This window comes from Macaca thibetana, unplaced genomic scaffold (genome assembly GCF_024542745.1).
Source record: "Macaca thibetana thibetana isolate TM-01 unplaced genomic scaffold, ASM2454274v1 unplaced_scaffolds1, whole genome shotgun sequence".
In the NCBI taxonomy this organism is placed as follows: Eukaryota; Metazoa; Chordata; class Mammalia; order Primates; family Cercopithecidae; genus Macaca; species Macaca thibetana.
The window spans coordinates 239,133-253,248 of NW_026088790.1; positions in this window are offsets into that span (position 1 = coordinate 239,133).

Below are 14,116 nucleotides of genomic sequence, written 5' to 3' on the forward strand. Positions count from 1 at the left end.
TGCTTTGTGACTTCCACTCACAGAGTTACATCTGTATTTCGTGATCTCTTTGCTAGCCTTATTTCTGTGGAATCTGAGAACAGATATTTCGGATCCCTTTGAAGACTATAGGGCCAAAGGAAATATCCTCCGATAACAAAGAGAAAGAAGCTTTCTGAGAAACTTCTTTGTGTTCTGTGAAATCATCTCACAGAGTTACAGCTTTTTCCCATGAAATCTGGAAAGAAGCTTTCTGAGAAACTGCTTAGTGTTCTGTGAATTCATCTCACAGAGTTACAGCTTTCCCTCAAGAAGCCGTTCGCTAAGCCTGTTCTTGTGGAATTCGCAAAGTGATATTTGGAAGCCCATAGAGGGCTATGGTGCTAAAAAATATCCTGAAAAAGGAAAATATCCTCAGATGAAAAAGGAAAGAAGCTTTCTGAGAAACTGCTTTGTGATTCTGTGAATTCATCTCACAGAGTTACATCTGTATTTCGTGGATCTCTTTGCTAGCCTTTTTCTTTCTGTGGAATCTGAGAACAGATATTTTTCGGATCCCTTTGAAGATCTATTTGGCCAAAGGAAATATCCTCCTCCGATAACAAAGAGAAAAAGAAGAGAAAGAGAAAGAAACTTCTTTGTGTTCTGTGAAATCATCTCACAGAGTTACAGCTTTCCCCCCTCAAGAAGCCTTTCGCTAAGACAGTTCTTGTGGAATTGCAAAGTGATATTTGGAAGCCCATAGAGGGGGCTATGGTGAAAAAGGAAATATCCTCAGATGAAATCTGGAAAGAAGCTTTCTGAGAAACTGCTTTGTGTTCTGTGAATTCATCTCACAGAGTTTACAGCTTTCATTTCACAGAAGATCTCTTTGCTAAGCCTTATTTCTTGTGGAATTTCTGAGAACAAGTGATTTTTTGGAAGCCCTTTGAAGGGCTATAGGGCCAAAAAAGAAATATCCTCCGATAAAAAAAAAAAAAGCTTTCTGAGAAAAACTGCTTGTGTTCTGTGAAATCATCTCACAGAGTTACAGCTTTTTCCTCAAGAAGCCTTTCGCTAAGACAGTTCTTGTGGAATTTTTCGCTAAGAAATTGATATTTTGGAAGTGATATTTGAAGCCCATATAGGGAAAAAAAAAAAAATCCTCAGATGAAATCTGGAAAGAACTTTCTGAGAAACTGCTTTGTGTTCTGTGAATTCATCTCACAGAGTTACATCTTTTTCAAGAAGCTCTTTGCTAAGCTTATTTCTGTGGAATCTGAGAACAGAATTTCGTGATATTTTGAAGATAGAGGGCTATAGGGAAAAAGGAAATATCCTCCGATAAAAAAGAAAAGAAAGAAGCTTTCTGAGAAACTTCTTTGTTTGTGAAATCTCACAGAGTTTACAGCTTTCCCCTCAAGAAGCCTTTCGCTAAGAAGTTTTTCTTGTGAATTGGCAAAGTGATATTTGGAAGCCCATAGAGGGCTATGGTGAAAAAGGAAATATCCTCAGATGAAATCTGGAAAAAAGCTTTCTGAGAAAATCTGCTTAGAAAATTCTGTGTGATTTCATCTCACAGAGTTACATTGTATTTCTGATAAGCATCTTTTTCTAGCTTTTTCTGTGGAATCTGAGAAGATGATTTTGGAAGATCCCTTTGAAGACTATAGGGCTATGAAAAAGGAAATATCCTCCGATAACAAAGAAAAAAAGCTTTCTGAGAAACTTCTTTGTGTTCTGTGAAATCATCTCACAGAGTTACAGCTTTCCCCTCAAGAAGCCTTTCGCTAAGACAGTTCTTGTGGAATTTGGTGGAAAAAGTGATATTTTTGAGCCCATAGAGGGCTATGGTGAAAAAGGAAATATCCTCAGATGAAATCTGGAAAGAAGCTTTCTGAGAAACTGCTTTGTGTTCTGTGACTTCAATCTCACAGAGTTACATCTGTATTTCCTCAGTGATCTCTTTGCTAGCCTTATTTCTGTGGAATCTGAGAAAGATATTTCGGATCCCTTTGAAGACTATAGAGCCAAAGGAAATATCCTCCGATAAAAAAAAATCCTCCGAAAAAGAAAGAAGCTTTCTGAGAAACTTCTTTGTGTTCTGTGAAATCATCTCACAGAGTTACAGCTTTCCCCTCAAGAAGCCTTTCGCTAAGACAGTTCTTGTGGAATTTGCAAAGTGATATTTGGAAGCCCATAGAGGGCTATGGTGAAAAAGGAAATATCCTCAGATGAAATCTGGAAAGAAGCTTTCTGAGAAACTGCTTAGTGTTCTGTTAATTCATCTCACAGAGTTACACAGCTTTTCGTGAAGATCCTTTGCTAGCCTTATTTTCTTGTGGAATCTGAGAAAGTGATATTTCGGATCCCTTAGAGGGACTATAGGGCCAAAGGAAATATCCTCCGATAAAAAAAGAAAGAAAGAAGCTTTCTGAGAAACTTCTTTGTGTTCTGTGAAATCTCACAGAGTTTACTCTGTAGCTCAAGAAGCCTTTCGCTAAGCTTTTTCTTGTGAATTGTGCAAAGTGATATTTGGAAGAAAGAGCTATTTGGTGAAAAAGAAATATCCTCAAAAGAAATATCCTAAGAAATAGGGCCAAAGGAAAAATCCTCCGATAAAAAGAGAAAGAAGCTTTCTGAGAAACTTCTTTGTGTTCTGTGAAATCATCTCACAGAGTTACAGCTTTATTTCAAGTGATCTCTTTGCTAAGCCTTATTTTCTGTGGAATTTGAAACAGTGATATTTTGAAGCCCTTTGAAGACTATAGGGAAAAAGGAAAATCCTCCCTCCAAAAAAAAAAGAAGCTTTCTGAGAAAAACTCTTTGTGTTCTGTGAAATCATCTCACAGAGTTACAGCTTTCCCCTCAAGAAGCCTTTCTAAGCCAGTTCTTGTGGAATTGCAAAGTGATATTTGGAAGCCCATAGAGGGCTATGGTGAAAAAGGAAATATCCTCAGATGAAAAAGAAAAAAAAAGCTTTCTGAAAAAAAGAAAAGCTTTCCCCTGAAAATCTGAAAAAAGAAAATTCAGAGTTACATCTGAATTTCAAATCTGATCTCTTTGAGACAGAGTTATTTCTGTGGAATCTGAGAACAGCTGTATATTTAGCCTTATTTCTGTGAATTGCCCTTTTCGAATCCCTTTGAAGATATATGAAAAAGGAAATATCCTCCGATAACAAAGAAAAAAAAGAAAAGAAGCTTCTGAGAAACTTCTTTGTGTTCTGTGAAATCATCTCACAGAGTTACAGCTTTCCCCTCAAGAAGCCTTTCGCTAAGACAGTTCTTGTGGAATTGGCAAAGTGATATTTGGAAGCCCATAGAGGGCTATGGTGAAAAAAGAAATATCCTCAGATGAAAAATGGAAAGAAGCTTTCTGAGAAACTGCTTAGTGTTCTGTGTGAATTCATCACACAGTTTACATCTGTATTTCGTTTCTCTTTGCTATCTCTTTCTCTTTGCTAGCCTTCGCTATTTCTTGTGAAAAAAATTTCTGAGAAAGAATATTTTTGGATCCCTTTGAAGATCTATAAAGGGAAAAAGGAAATATCCTCCGATAAAAAGAAAAAATCCGAAAAAAGAAAGCTTTCTGAGAAACTTCTTTGTGTTCTGTGAAATCATCTCACAGAGCTAAAGCTTTCCCCTCAAGAAGCCTTTCGCTAAGACAGTTCTTGTGGAATTGGCAAAGTGATATTTGGAAGCCCATAGAGGGCTATGGTGAAAAAGGAAAATCCTCAGATGAAAAATCTGAAAAAAGCTTTTTGAGAAACTGCTTTGTGTTCTGTGAATTCATCTCACAGAGTTTACATCTGTATTTCGTGGATCTCTTTTTGCTAGCTTATTTCTGTGGAATCTGAGAACAGATATTTCGGATCCCTTTGAAGACTATAGGGCCAAAGGAAATATCCTCCGATAAAAAAGAGAAAAAAGCTTTCTGAGAAAAACTTTGTGTTCTGTGAAATCATCTCACAGAGTTACAGCTTTCCCCTCAAGAAGCCTTTCGCTAAGACAGTTCTTGTGGAATTGGCAAAAAGTGATATTTGGAAGCCCATAGAGGGCTATGGTGAAAAAGGAAATATCCTCAGATGAAATCTGGAAAGAAGCTTTCTGAGAAAAAAGTGTTCTGTGAAAAAATCTCACAGAGTTACATCTGTTTTCGTGAAAAATCTTGAAGCCTTTTCTTTGGAATCTGAGAACAGATATTTGGATCCCTTTGAGAGATAGGAAATATCCTCTGAAAAAAAGAAATATCCTCTTTGTGATTTCTGTGAAATCTGAAAGAAAAAGCTTTCTGAGAAAAAGGAAATTCCCATTTATCTGAAAAAAGAAAAAGCTAAGCTTGAAAAACTGTTGAAGCTTTCTGAGAATCATCTCACAGAGTTACAGCTTTTTTCCTCAAGAAGCCTTTCGCTAAGACAGTTCTTGTGGAATTGGAAAGTGATATTTGGAAGCCCATAAGGGCTATAGGGAAAAAGGAAATATCCTCAGATAAAAATCTGGAAAGAAGCTTTCTGAGAAAACTTCTTTGTGTTCTGTTTTTGAATCATCTCACAGAGTTACAAGAAAGCTTTCTGAGAAACTTTCTCTTTGTCTCATTCTGAGTTTCTTTCTCTTTGCTAGCCTTAGTTCTGTGGAATTTGAAAGTGATTTTGGAAGCCCTAGAAGACTATAGGGAAAAAGGAAATATCCTCCGATAAATATCAAAGAGAAAGAAGCTTTCTGAGAAACTTTTTGTGTTCTGTGAAATCATCTCACAGAGTTACAGCTTTTTTCCTCAAGAAGCCTTTCGCTAAGACTGTTCTTGTGGAATTCTTGTGGAAAGTGATATTTGATATTTGGAAGCCCATAGAGGGCTAAAAAAGGAAATATCCTCAGATGAAAAAAAAAAAGAAGCTTTCTGAGAAACTGCTTAGTGTGTGTGACTTCACTCACAGAGTTTACATCTGTATTTCGTGGATCTCTTTGCTAGCCTTATTTTGTGGAATCTGAGAAGATATTTTTTCGGATCCCTTTGAAGACTATAGGGCCAAAGGAAATATCCTCCGATAACAAAGAGAAAAAGAAGCTTTCTGAGAAACTTCTTTGTGTTCTGAAAAATCATCTCACAGAGTTACAGCTTTCCCCTCAAGAAGCTTTTCGCTAAGAAAAGTTCTTGTGAATTTGAAAGTGATATTTGAAGCCCATAGAGGGCTTGGTGAAAAAGGAAATATCCTCAGATGAAATCTGGAAAGAAGCTTTCTGAGAAAATTTAGGTTCTGTGAAAATTCACAGAGAAATTTGTTTTTCGTGAAAGAAGAAATTTAAAAGCCTGAAAAGAAATTTGGAAGCCCAAGAATGGTGAAAAAGGAAATATCCTCAGATGAAAAATGAGAAAGAAGAAGCTGAGAAAACTTTTTGTGTTCTGTGAATTCATCTCACAGAGTTACAGCTTTCCCCTCAAGAAGCTTTCGCTAGCCTTAGCCTTTCTTGTGGAATTGAAAGAATATTTTGGATTTTTAGAGGGCTATGGGAAAAAAGGAAATATCCTCCGATAAAAAACTTCTGAGAAAAAAAGAAGAAGCTTTCTGAGAAACTTCTTTGTGTTCTGTGAAATCATCTCACAGAGTTACAGCTTTTTCAAGAAGCTTTCGCTAAGACTTATTTGTGGAATTGAAAGTGATATTTGGAAGCCCATTGAAGACTATAGGGAAAAAAGGAAATATCCTCCGATAAAAAAGAAAGAAGAAGCTTTGAGAAAAACTTTGTGTTCTGTGAAATCATCTCACAGAGTTACAGCTTTCATCTCAAGAGTTACAGCTTTCCTAAGACAGTTTTTTGGAATTTTGAAAGTGATATTTTGGATGTGATATTTGAGAAGACTATAGGGCCAAAAGGAAATATCCTCCGATAAAAATGATAAAAAGAAAGAAAATTTCTGAGAAAAGCTTTCTTTGTGTTCTGTTTGTTCTTCTGTGAATCATCTCACAGAGTTACAGCTTTCCCCTCAAGAAGCCTTTCGCTAAGCCTTAGTTCTTGTGGAATTGGCAAAGTGATATTTGGAAGCCCATAGAGGGCTATAGGTGAAAAAGGAAATATCCTCAGATGAAAAAAAAGAAAGCTTTCTGAGAAAAAAACTGCTTTGTGAAACTGTGAATTCTGAGATCACAGAGTTACATCTGTATTTCGTGGATCTCTTTGCTAGCCTTATTTCTGTGGAATCTGAGAACAGATATTTCGGATCCCTTTGAAGACTATAGGGGCCAAAGGAAATATCCTCCGATAAAAAAAAAAAAAGAAATTTCTGAAAAAGAGAAAGAGAAAAGAGAAAATCTCTCAAAGAGTTCAGCTTTCCCTTCAAGAAACTTTTCAGCTCAAGACAGAAATCTTTCTTGAATTTTTCCCCAAAGTTTCGCTAAGACAGTTCTTGTGGAATTGCCCATATTTGAAGGCCCATAGGAAGGGCTATAAAAAAGGAAATAAAAAAAAGGAAATCCTCCAGAAAAAGGAAAAAGAAAGAAGAGAGAAACTGCTTAGTGTTCTGTGAATTCATCTCACAGAGTTACAGCTTTCCCTCAAGAAGCCTCTTTCTAAGCCTTATTTTCTTGTGGAATTCTGAAAAGTGATATTTGGAAGATTTTGAGGGCTATAGGGCCAAAAGGAAATATATCCTCAGAAAAAAAGAGAAAAAAAGAAGCTTCTGAGAAAAACTTCTTTGAGAAAACTGTGAAATCTGACAGAGTTACAGTTTTCCCTCAAGAAGAAATTTCACTAAGCCTTATTTCTTGGAATTTTGAAAGTGATATTTTGGAAGAAGACTATGGTGAAAAAGGAAATATCCTCCGATGAAAAGAAAAGAAGATTTCTGAAAAACTGATTTGTGAAAGAAAAGAAATCTCTCAAAAGAACAAAAAAGAAATTCTCAAGAAAGCTTTTCTCTAATCTTTTTCTGTGGAATCATCTCACAGAGTTAAGCTTTCCCCTGAAGAAGCTTTTCGCTAAGACAGTTTTGTGGAATTGAAAGTGATATTTGGGAGCTATAGAGGACTATGGTGAAAAGGAAATATCCTCATGAAAAAGAGAAAGAAGCTTTCTGAGAAACTTCTTTGTGTTCTGTGAAATCATCTCACAGAGTTACAGCTTTCCCCTCTAAGCCTTATTTCTTGCTGGAAAGAAAAGCCTTTATAGGCTTTCCTTGAAAAGACAAAAAAGTTTCTTGAAAACTGGAAGCCCATGGAAAAGCCCATTTCGAAAAAAGTTTTTGTGAAAAAAAAAGTGATATTTGAAGCCCATTGAAAAAAAAAAAAAATATCCTCAGATGAAAAACTGAAAAAAGAAGCTGAGAAAACTGCTTTGTGTTCTGTGAATTTCATCTTTTTCAGAGTTTTAAGCTTAACATCTTGTGGAATAAAGTTTTTTGGAAGCCCTTTGAAGACTATATGATCTCTTTGAAAACTGAAAGAAGCTTTCTGAGAATCTGTGTTGATCTTCTGAGAACAGAGTTACAGCTTTTTCGGAAAAGCCTTTTTTAGCTAAGACCTTTTTTCTGAAGAATCTGATAAAAGGATATTTTTGAAGCCCCTTGAAAAAAGGGGAAAAAAATATCTCCGATAAAAAGAGAAAGAAAGCTTTCTGAGAAAAACTTCTTTGTGTTCTGGGAAATCATCTCACAGAGTTACAGCTTTCCCCTCAAGAAGCCTTTCGCTAAGACAGTTCTTGTGGAATTGGCAAAGTGATATTTGGAAGCCCATAGAGGGCTATGGTGAAAAAGGAAATATCCTCAGATGAAAAATGGAAAAGAAGCTTTCTGAGAAACTGCTTAGTGAACTTCTGTTGAATTCATCTCACAGAGTTACATCTTTCATCTGTTTTCATGTCTCTTTGCTAGCCTTATTTCTGTGGAATCTGAGAACAGATATTTTCGGATCCCTTTGAAGACTATAGGGCCAAAGGAAATATCCTCCGATAAAAAGAGAAAGAAGAAAAGAAACTTCTTTGTGTTCTGTGAAATCATCTCACAGAGTTACAGCTTTCCCCTCAAGAAGCCTTTCTCAAGACTCAGTTCTTTCCCTCAAGAATTTTTCAAAAGTGATTTTTGACAAGCCCAATAGAGATATTTGGAAGCCCATAGAGGGCTAAAAAAAAAAAAGGAAATCCTCTCCTCAGATGAAATCTGGAAAGAAGCTTTCTGAGAAACTGCTTAGTGTTCTGTGTGATTCATCTCACAGAGTTACATCTGTTTTCAGTTCGGATCTCTTTGCTAGCCTTATTTCTTGGAATTTGAAACAGATATTTTAGGGCCAAAGAAATATCCATTGAAGGAAGCTATAGGGAAAAATAGGTTCAAAGGAAAATATCCTCCAAGATAAAAAAAAAAAAAAGAAGCTTTCTGAGAAACTTCTTTGTGATGTGTGAAATCATCTCACAGAGTTTTCTGACAGCTTAGTGTTCTGTGAATTCAAGAAGAGATCTTCTGCTAAGAATCTTTTTTCTTTTTTGTGGAATTGAGAAAGATATTTTTGGAAGCCCTTTGAAGACTATGGGAAAAAGGAAATATCCTCCTCCAAAGAAAGAAAGAAAGAAAGAAGCTGAGAAACTTCTTTGTGTTTCTGTGAAATCATCTCACAGAGTTTACAGCTTTTTACCCTCAAGATCCTTTTTGCTAAGCCTTATTTCTTGTGGAAATGCAAAGAAACAAATATTTGGGATCCCTTAGAGGGACTATAGGGAAAAAGGAAATATCCTCCGATAAATCTGAAAAAGAAGCTTTCTGAGAAAAAAGCTTGTGTTGTGTGAATCATCTCACAGAGTTACAGCTTTCCCCTCAAGAAGATATTTTTTCCCTTTTCTTTCTGTGGAATTCCTCAAAAAAAAGATATTTTTCTGAAAGTGATTTTAGAGGGCTATGGTGAAAAAAAAATATCCTCAAAGAAAGAAATGAAAAAAAGGGGAAAGAAGCTTTCTGAGAAACTGCTTTGTGTTGTGACTTCATCTCACAGAGTTACATCTGTATTTCGTGTGGATCTCTTTGCTAGCCTTATTTCTGTGGAATCTGAGAACAGATATTTCGGATTTCCCTTTGAAGACTATAGGGCCAAAGGAAATATCCTCCGATAACAAAGAGAAAAAGAAGCTTTCTGAGAAACTTCTTTGTGTTCGTGAAATCATCTCACACAGAGTTACAGCTTTCCCCTCAAGAAGCCTTTCGCTAAGACAGTTCTTGTGGAATTTGCAAAGTGATATTTGGAAGCCCATAGAGGGCTATGGTGAAAAAAAGAAAATATCCTCAGATGAAATCTGGAAAGAAGCTTTCTGAGAAACTGCTTAGTGTTCTGTTAATTCATCTCACAGAGTTACATTTATTTCAAGTATTCTTTGCTAGCCTTTTTTTGGAATCTGAGAACAGATGATTTTCGGAAGATCCTTTGAAGAGATATATAGGGCCAAAGGAAATATCCTCCGATAACAAAGAGAAAAGAAAAGAAATATCTGAGAAACTTCTTTGTGAAGCTGTGAAAATCATCTCACAGAGTTACAGCTTTCCCCTCAAGAAGCCTTTCGCTCAAGAAGCAGTTCTAGCTTTCTTGAATTGGCAAAGTGATATTTGGAAGTGATATTTGAGAAGCCCATAGGTGAGGGCTATGGAAAAAGGAAATATCCTCAGATGAAAAAATGGAAAGAAGAAATTTCTGAGAAAATGCTTTGAAGTTTCTGTGAAATGTTATCTGTTCAGTCAGTTACATCACTCACAGAGTTACATCTGTCTCTTTGCTCTTTTTGCTAGCCTTTTCTGTGGAATCTGAGAACAGATATTTCGGATCCCTTTGAAGACTATAGGGCCAAAGGAAAAATCCTCCGATAACAAAGAGAAAGAAGCTTTCTGAGAAACTTCTTTGTGTTCTGTGAAATCATCTCACAGAGTTACAGCTTTCCCCTCAAGAAGCCTTTCGCTAAGACAGTTCTTGTGGAATTTGGCAAAGTGATATTTGGAAGCCCATAGAGGGCTATGGTGAAAAAAGGAAATATCCTCAGATGAAATCTGGAAAGAAGCTTTCTGAGAAAAGCTGCTTAGTGTTCTGTGAAATCATCATCACAGAGTTACATCTTATTTCGTGAATCTCTTTTCTCTTAGCCTTATTTCTGTGGAATCTGAGAAGATATTTTGGAAGCCCTTTGAAGATATAGATCCGAAAAAGGAAAATAGGGCCAAAAAAAATCCTCCTCCGATAAAAAAGAAAAGAAAAAGAAAACTTTTTGAATTCTGTCAAAGAGTTTTCTTTTACAGCTCTCACAGAAGCTCAGCTAAGACAGAAGCCTTTCGCTAAGAATTGTGAATTGTGAAGTGATGGATTTTGGAAAGTGATATTTGGAAGCCCATAGGCTATAGTGGGCTATGGTGAAAAGGAAATATCCTCAGATGAAAAAACTGGAAAGAAGCTTTCTGAGAAACTGCTTTGTGTTCTGTTAATTCATCTCACAGAGTTACATCTGTATTTCGTGGATCTCTTTGCTAGCCTTATTTCTGTGTGAATCTGAGAACAGATATTTTTTTCCCTTTGAAGACTATAGGGCCAAAGGAAATATCCTCCGATAACAAAGAAAAGAAAGAAGCTTTCTGAGAAACTTCTTTGTGTTCTGTGAAATCATCTCACAGAGTTACAGCTTTCCCCTCAAGAAGCCTTTCGCTAAGACAGTTCTTGTGGAATTGCAAAGTGATATTTGGGAAGCCCATAGAGGGCTATGGTGAAAAAGGAAATATCCTCAGATGAAATCTGGAAAGAAGCTTTTCTGAGAAAATGCTTAGAAATCTGTGAAAAAATCTCACAGATTGAATTTCTGTTCACAGTGTTATCTCTTTGCTAGCTTATTCTGTGGAATCTGAAAAATATTTTCGGAAAACCTTTTTCGAAGAGATATATAGGGCCTTTGAAAAATCTTTCCAAAGGAATCTCTCCTCAAAGAAAGAATCAAAGAGAAAAAGAAGCTTTGAGAAACTTTTGTTCTGTGAAATCTCTCAATCTCATCTCACAGAGTTACAGCTTTCCCTCAAGAAGCCGCTAAGCCTGTTCTTGTGGAATTGGCAAAGTGATATTTGGAAGCCCATAGAGGGCTATGGTGAAAAAGGAAATATCCTCAGAGAAAAAAAAAAAAAAGAAGAAGCTTCTGAGAAACTGCTTAGTGTTCTGTGTGAATTCATCTCACAGAGTTACATCTGTATTTCGTGGATCTCTTTGCTAGCCTTATTTCTGTGTTTCTGTGAATCTGAGAACAGATATTTCGGATCCCTTTGAAGACTATAGGGCCAAAGGAAATATCCTCCGATAACAAAGAGAAAGAAGCTTTCTGAGAAAACTTCTTTGTGTTTCTGTGAAATCATCTCACAGAGTTCACAGCTTTCCCCTCAAGAAGCCTTTTCTAAAGACAGTTCTTGTGGAATTTGGCAAAATTGATATTTGGAAAGCCCATAGAGGGCTATGGTGAAAAAGGAAATATCCTCAGATGAAATCTGGAAAGAAGCTTTCTGAGAAAACTGCTTAGTGTTTAGTGTTGTGTGAATTCATCTCACAGAGTTACAGAGTTGTATTTGTGTGATCTCTTTGCTAGCCTTTGAGAACTGATATTTCCCCCTTGAAGACTTCGATCCAAAGGAAATATCCTCCGATAAAAAAAAAAAAAAAAGAAGCTTTCTGAAAGAAACTTCTTTGTGATCTGAAAAATTCTCTCAAAGAACTGCTTTCATCTCACAGTTAAGAAGCTCCCTCAAGAAGAGTTCTTAAGAAATTTCCAAAGAATTTTTTTGGAAGCCCATAGAGGGCTATGGTGAAAAAGGAAATATCCTCAGATGAAAAAAAAGGAAAGAAGCTTTCTGAGAAACTGCTTTGTGAAAAAAAGTGAAATTCAAGTCAGAGTTACATCTGTGTTTTCATCACAGATCTCTTATTTCTGGATCTTTTGCTTTTTTGTGGAATCTGAGAAAAGATGATATTTTCGGATCCCTTTGAAGATCTATAGGGGGCCAAAGGAAATATCCTCCGATAACAAAAAGAAAAAAAGCTTTCTGAGAAAACTTCTTTGTGTTCTGTGAAATCATCTCACAGAGTTTACAGCTTTCCCCTCAGAAGAAGCCTTTCCCCTAAGAAGCCTTTCGCTAAGACAGTTCTTGTGGAATTGCAAAGTGATATTTGGAAGCCCATAGAGGGCTATGGTGAAAAAGGAAATATCCTCAGATGAAATCTGGAAAGAAAGCTTTCTGAAAAAGCTTTCTGAGAAACTGCTTAGTGTTCTGTGAATTCATCTCACAGAGTTACAGCTTTCCCCTCAAGAAGCTCTTTGCTAGCCTTTTTTGTGGAATTTCTGAAACAGATATTTTTGGAAAGTCCCTTTGGAGACCCATAGAGGGCTATGGGAAAAAAAAATATCCTCCGATAAAAAAGAGAAAGAAGCTTTCTGAGAAAAACTGCTTTGTGTTCTGTGAAATCATCTCACAGAGTTACATCTTTTTCCTCAAGAAGCTCTTTCTAAGCTTAGTTCTTCGTGGAATTGAGAAAGTGATATTTGGAAGCCCTTTGAAGACTATAGGGGCTAGGAAATATCCTCCCTAAAATCCTCAAAGAAAGAAGCTTTGAGAAAACTTCTTTGAAACTTCTGTGTCTTTCTGTCAAATCACAGAAGCTTTCCCCTTCGTGATCTCTTTGCTAGCCTTATTTCTGTGGAATTTGAAAACAGATATTTTCGGATCCCTAGAGGGCTATAGGGAAAAAGGAAATATCCTCCGATGAAATCAAAGAAAAGAAGCTTTCTGAGAAAATTCTTTGTGTTCTGTGAAATCATCTCACAGAGTTACAGCTTTCCCCTCAAGAAGCTTTCGCTAAGCTTTTCTTGTGGAATTGCAAAGTGATTTGTTTGGAAGCCCTTTGGGCTATGGTGAAAAAGGAAATATCCTCAGATGAAAAAAAAAAAGAATTCTGGAAAAAGCTTTCTGAAAAAAAATTATCTGAAAAGAAAAATCTGAAAGAAAAATCTCAAGAGAAAAATTGGAAATTTCTGAGAAACTGCTTTGTGTGTTGATCTCTTTTCAGCTAGCTTTATTTCTGTGATCTCTCTTGCTAGAGATTTTGTGGAATTTTGCTGAGAACATTTAAGACTTTGAAGACTAAAGGGCCAAAAAGGAAATATCCTCCGATAACAAAGAGAAAGAAGCTTTCTGAGAAACTTCTTTGTGTTCTGTGAAATCATCTCACAGAGTTACAGCTTTCCCCTCAAGAAGCCTTCGCTAAGACAGTTCTTGTGGAATTTGCAAAGTGATAAAGTTTTTGGAAGCCCATAGAGAGGCTGAGGGCTAAAAAAGGAAATATCCTCAGATGAAATCTGGAAAGAAGCTTTCTGAGAAAAATCTGCTTAGTGTGTTCTGAATCAGAGAGTTTACATCTGTCTTTCGTGGATCTCTCTTGCTAGCCTTTTTTTTCTGTGGAATCTGAGAACTGTGATATTTGGATCTTTGAAGATGATTTCTGAAAGGAAAATCTCCGAAAATCCTCTGAAAAGAAAGATATCTCTGAAAAAAGAAGAAAAAAAAACTTTTCACAGAGTTTGTGTTCTTTTCATCTCAAGAAGCCTTTTCGCTAAGACAGCTTCCTTTTTGAATTGGCAAAGTGATATTTTGGAAGGAGTGATATTTGGAAGGGCTAGGGGTGGTGAAAAAGGAAATATCCTCAGATGAAAAAAATGGAAAGAAGCTTTCTGAGAAAAATCTGCTTTTGTTTCTGAGAAACTGTGAATTCTCTCTCACAAGTTACATCTGTATTTCGTGGATCTCTTTGCTAGCCTTATTTCTGTGGAATCTGAGAACAGATATTTCGGATCCCTTTGAAGACTATAGGGCCAAAGGAAATATCCTCCGATAAAAAAAAAAATCCTCAGAAAAAGAAGCTTTGAGAAAAATCTCTCAGAGTTACAGCTTTCCTCTCTTAAGTTCTTTGAAGCTTTCGAAAAGAAGTTTTGTTTCTTCAAAGAAAGCTTTTTCCTCTTTGCTAGCCTTTTTGTGGAATTGCCCAAGAGGGCTATTTCGGATCCCTTTGAAAATAGGAAAAGGAAATATCCTCAAAAATCTGGAAAGAAAAGAAGCTTTCTGAGAAAACTTTTCTTTGTGTTCTGTTAAATTCATCTCACAGAGTTACATC